The sequence below is a fragment of the Corvus moneduloides genome, chromosome 2 (assembly GCF_009650955.1).
Source record: "Corvus moneduloides isolate bCorMon1 chromosome 2, bCorMon1.pri, whole genome shotgun sequence".
Lineage (NCBI taxonomy): Eukaryota > Metazoa > Chordata > Aves > Passeriformes > Corvidae > Corvus > Corvus moneduloides.
This window is the reverse complement of record NC_045477.1, coordinates 31007369-31013495: the sequence shown is the minus strand read 5'-3', so window position 1 is coordinate 31013495 and position 6127 is coordinate 31007369.

The following is a 6127-nucleotide window of genomic DNA, read 5'->3' as shown; positions in this document are numbered from 1 at the left end:
TGTATAGCTGCAGAATATATTTTCACTGCAGACAAAGCAGAAATAGCCTTTATGTGAAGGGAATGGGTCAAAAAACTTTTCAGGCATAAGGTCAGGGGTTGAAGGCACAAACAGGCTCTCCCTGGGGGGCATCCTTAAAGTAGTGCAATTAATATACCGGATAACACAAGAGTATTGTTTTGCTGCCAAGTAGATAATAATAACAGATAAAAGGAGAGAAAGCTGCAGGCTCTGAATAGCATTTGCATGCCTTCCATAATGTGTCTGGAACAAGTTCCATTTCTGGTATGTCGTCGTGGAAAGAAAAAGCCTTTGCAACAACAACAAATGGATTTAGAAGGTAGATGTCGGTCAATGGCAAAAAGATCAAAGTACTCACAAGGACCGAGGCTCCAACGTTTAGTGTTATCAGTCAGTTGTGAGAGACTCCTAACCCCAAGCTCTCTTTCACATTCAAGTCCTAGCAATATCATGCCTACATTGAAGACAGACTTCAAAGAAATCAGAAGAGGTAACCCCTGCTCTAAAAGATGTAAGTCTTACATCTTGCATTCATCTCCTATGAACTTTTGGTTCTGATAACATCATTTTACAGCCTTAGAGTGAGATCCACACTTCCTTTCTCAGAGCAGTTGGATTAGACATACAGCATTTCCCAGAAAATATGACCAAGAAATTTCCTTTGGCCCACAAAGCTGCATCCAAAGACACATGTACAAACACTGCTCCTTCACAGTTCTCCCATAGACCAACCTGCAGTTCAGAGTTCAAGTCTCTTATGTCAACAGTGGCTGCAGCTCCAGGAAAGGACTTTAGGGGTATGATTACATCAGTAAAGCCCTTGTAGGATCTGTAGGCTGATGGCTGAAATCCCAAGGGAAAGCAGAACTGTATGACCCTTCTTAAATCAATCCAGAGAAGAAGGGCAACCAGCCAGGGAAGGAGCAGAAAATAAGGACTAATGGAGCCTCAAACACTTACAAATCTGTCATTACAATACATTTATGAGTAATTTCTGCAGAATGAAATTTAAAAACAAGCTTTCCATAAAGCAGAGAAAAGCCATGGCAATACGAAAGCCTCAGAGAGCTACTTCTTTCCACATGTGTCTGTCATGAGTTTTCACCTGAAATGAAAGTAAATGCTTCTACCTTCAGAGTGCAGAAGTTGAAGCTGTAAAGAGAGGATAGTTGTGCACAGGTGTGAAATAGAAACAAAGGGTTAGGGGTTTGGTCAGAGATGAAAAGGTCAGAGAATGAGTTGGGCATCCCTCAGCATGCTAGAGATGGCTGGTCTTAGACACCTTTCTGGTAGCCAGGAGAGCCAATACATGACAACATCATGTGCAGCTTGTGTCAGCTCTTGGTACACAGGATGATTTCTCAGAACCAGTCATGAGCTGATTGCTGGCATGAGAGATTTAGGGGGGCAGCATGTAGCCAGACTAGTTGTCCCACCACAGGGGAAGGCTTAACTACTTACATTTTATGAATTACACGTCAAATGTTCCCCTCTTGATACTCATTGTAAAGTATTTTCTTTTCCCCTTTGTCATAAAAACCTGATTTATATTTGCAAGTGTGAAGAATGAATTACTAAGCACCTGAGATTTTTTGAGGAATTATTCAGATATTTTATTGGTAACCTCTTCACATTTGAACTGAACCCTTGATGCTGCCTATAAAGACCACAAAGAAAGGAGGGCTGAAAAACTCTGGTTCCTTTCCATGCCAGGACAATAAAACTGCAAAGCCTTCCCAAAAGAAATGCAGACTCTCTTATTAGCCTAACTGTAGCACTGCATTCGTAGCTTAGCCTGAAAGCTGCCAGGTAATCTGTGTATAACTAGGAAAGATAATTTAATTTGTATATCCACTAGCATCCACTCTGAGGCTTGTGCAGGGGCAGTGACAGTACTCAGATTCCAGCTTCACTCACCTTTCTCTGGTGTCTGTCACCAAAGCTGCACAGCAAAGACAGTCTCAGTAGTTCAGCTCACACAGTTATGCCTGCTCAGACCTCAGCCTCTACACTTACATGGAGAAAGGTCTCAGTTTTGAAAACAGGTTATGGATGACCCATCCTCACTCAACAGAGTCATTGGCATAACAGAATCCTTGCAACTGGCTGACCTTCAGCTACCTCCATCTTTTATATGGCTGCTTTTTTCAGGCATCATAGACCACTGAAATAAACTGTGGTCCCCCCCCCCCCACCACATGTTGTTGAAAAAAATTCCATCACTCATCAAAATCACTGCAAGCTGCGACTATTCCACTAGGGATATACTTATTTTCTTCTATGACCTCACTATCCTTTTAGCTTGCAGAGCTGCTAGAGGGCTTTGCCAAGGCTCACGTCTTAGAACAATGAAAGAAATCTTGCATGCTTGACTAGAGACCCTATTGACCGAGCAGGGCTTTATCTGTAGTTACCATGTTTCAGCATTGTTCCCCAAACACCTGGGCCAAACCAAGCATTTCAACCTTTACTATGTCTAAACAAATTGTTACAATCTAATCTTCTTAAAGAAGGTTTTATAGGAAGCAGTCATAGCCAAAATCACAGATTGATTCAGTGCTTTTCAACTCATTTTTGTAGCTTTAATAGCCAAGTTTCTTTGCGTTGATCCTCTTCTGAATGCAGCAGTTAAGCCATTCACAAGAAAGGTGACAGTGCCTACACCACAAATATATGGTTACAGACCTTGCAGACACATCCAAGCTGGCTTTAGACTGCATGAGTGAGAAGGAGTACTAGAACTAAATGAAATGTGAGCAGCCACAAATGCTTCAAAAACAGGAAAAAAACCTGGAGCTCCAGAGACTGTTGTAATTTTCCCAGAGCCATTTGATGATTCCCACAGGAAAGAGATAGAACTCTTTTGAGTAATAGTGAGTGAAATTGAGGTCAAGAAATCATACAGAAAGACAGAGAAATTACTGTAACTGAGCAGCTCTATATGAAAAAAATAATTGCAGCTTAGTAGTATTACTGTAGCTTTTCACAGCAGGACAGATTTTATTTGTAAAGATAATCTTTTACTGGTAGAACTTATCTAGTGCCTCAAATAAACCAAACCACAACGATAAAGGCACAATTTTTGCTAACTATGCCTGCAGCAGGACCCTCTCAGTGGCAGAAAACTATCTGTACTTAGCTGGTGGGACATGTTTTAATAAAGGTAAGTAAACCAAATTTAACTAAAACAAACAGCTCATTCTACTATTGCCAAGGCTTCCTCTCATTACTCTCCAGCTACAAACACACAGATCTCTCTCTGTGTGCTACAGCTAAGCACCAGGAACTGAGGTCTGAAGTTATGGCTCAGGTAACACTCAAAGTTAGGCTGGCAAAAAGCTCCCTTTGAGTCAAGAATGCAAGATAATCCGTCTGTATACAGACATTTCTCCAACATTACCCAAAACCAAGAACCTCTTCCAGTATCTGAAGCCACAAGAAATATGGAGAGATACAACTTACAAGCCCAGGTAGTGACAGGACAAGGGGGAAAGGATTCAAACTGAAAGAGAGTAGGTCTAGGTTAGATATCAGGAAGAAATTCCTTACTGTGGGGTTGGTGAGGCACTGGCACAGGTTGCCCAGAGAAGTTGTGGATGCCACATCCCTGGGAGTGTTCAAGGTCAGGCTGGCTGGGGCTCTGAGCTATGTGGTCCAGGGGAAGGTGTCCCTGCCCACAGCAGAGGGGCTGGAACTGGATGGTATTTAAGGTCCCTTTCAACTCAAACCATCCTCTGATTCTATGAAATACAGTCCTGTGACCTGGTGTTGAAGTATCATCTGTCTAACTTCCCCATAGAGCAATCTTCACAAGCTCCTTGCACACATGCAGTTGAGTTAAAAAGACTGTGTAGGATCTGAAAAGCAAAGACATGCAGTCAGCAAATAATAATGATAAAAAATCATTTTAAAAAAGTCAATGGTTTCATAACCCTGAAAACAACATTTTTGTTGTATCCAGTAGAACGTTGTTTGATTTTCCTGTGAAAGACAAATTGTTATATGTTACAGCCAAGAAGATGGGATGACCTCTAGTTTCCTTTGTTGTGTACAAAGGCTTTTTTTCACCCAGGAGACTTGTTTGGGTGCAAACATATTGATGCAATAACTTCCCTATTAGAGATGATTGCATTTTTTGTTTGTGTATTTCCTTACCACATGCACCTTCTTCGTTGTGGTGAGTGGAGGGTTTAAACTGGTGCAGTGAATTATCTGGATATGGGATGCATGGGTAATCTTTGTCCTTGATCTGGTTACTGCTCAGAAGGTGTATGTGCACAGAAGACATTGTGACTAGTGTCAGTTCTTGGAGATACAAAAGTGCCCCAAAGTCACAATCCAGCTTATATTTGGGGCAAAACCCCTGCTCATTATAACAGTAAGCTATACACAACTACCCTTCTCTACTTTTACAACCTTTGAATGTCACCTAACCTACCTGACCCTCTGATCAAACTTTCAAAAGCAGCCTCAGAAAGCTTCTGCATGGTAATGATTGTCAAATCCACTTGTTTGGAATTAATGTTTTGTTATGTTGCAATAAATTTGTAACTACCGGAGAAAGTCACAAAAATTAAGAACATGCAATTCTGACCATGTCTTTTTCTCACAATGTCAGCTCAAGTTCAAGCCTTCATCAGTGAATTTCTGTTCTTGGCAGCTCCTGGTATGGGTATTCCATGGCAGAGGAAATAAAGCCTGATACTTAGTGAAGCTCCTAAACTGTACAGTCTGTAGAGATCCTCTTCAACAGAAATGACAGTGAAGCAGGCTTTCAGAACAGAACCTCAGACTGTTGTCTGTGTTCTAAGCACCCACACCATGCCACAGAGAGACCTCTGAGGAAACACCTCTTACTTCTGCCCTCTTCCATTTCCATATGGTTTGAGACTTCTGTGAAAAATTTGAAGGCATAAGTGAAAAACATTTCACAGCCATCCTGTATGTCCTGTGTTTCTACTAAAGAAAATTTCACACACTAGCAAGAAACTAGAAGGAACAGTCACAAAATATATCAGGATATTAGAGAAAATCGTGCTCCCATACAGGTACTCTCCCTTTGGACCCATAGCTCTCTGGCTCCAGGTCTACAGTATTTAGCCATGTTGATAATGTACAGTGGTGTGTTGACCCCAGGGAGCAGCCAAACAGCCACCCAATCTTTCACTCACTCCCATTTTCCAGGAAAGAAGTCAAATACACTAGTGGGTTGAAATGAAAACAGTTTAAAAAGGAAAGCAGAAGGTGCACGTGAAAGAGAAGCTAAAAGAGGGACTTATTCACTTCTTCCCACTGGCAGGCAGATGTCCAACCACTCCCTGAGAAGTAAGGCCTCAGCATTTGTAGTGGTTGCTTTGGAAGACAAATGCTGTTGCCACAGATGTTGTCCCTCCTCCTCCTTTCCCCCACCTGTTAGTGCCAAGCATGGTGTCATACGGTAGGTACACGATATCCCTTTGGCCAGTTTGGGTCATCTGTCCTGGCTGTAGTCCCTCCCAGTCCCTTGCCCACCCCAAGCCTGCTGGCTTTTGGCTGGGAGGTGGGGGAAGTAGAAAGCCTTGACACTCTGCACGCTCTCTTCAACAATTGCCAAAACACTGGTGAGTTATGAACACTGTTCTAGCCTCAAATGCAAAGCACAGCAGGCTACTGCGGAGAAAGCTGACTTCATAACCTCATCCCAGACAGACACTGTACCAATATTAATAGGAAAAAAAATTAAGTACAATTATCAAATAACTGCTTTCCAGCATTGTTTTTCTTGTGGGGAGCAGCCCACCTGAGTGCTTTGTTTTCTCTTTAGAGAACAAAAGAACAAAAGACCTTCCTTCTCCCTAATAAAAAACTCAATTAGCTTCCACACAGGTGTGAAAACTGGAAACCTGGGGAGCTAACAAATTTCCATTGACCCAGCAACTGGCTAATTCCAAGCTGAAATGAATCAAACTTCAGCAATGCTGTTAAGTGCTCAATGGCTAAGGTAGAAGTAACTAAGACTTTTTAGATCTCTTTCTGTTTCTAGCTTCTCTATTTTTCCATTTCATCAATTTTCAAAATACCTATAAAGCAAGGGAAAAGAGAGGTCAATCTATTATTTTAGTCAGAA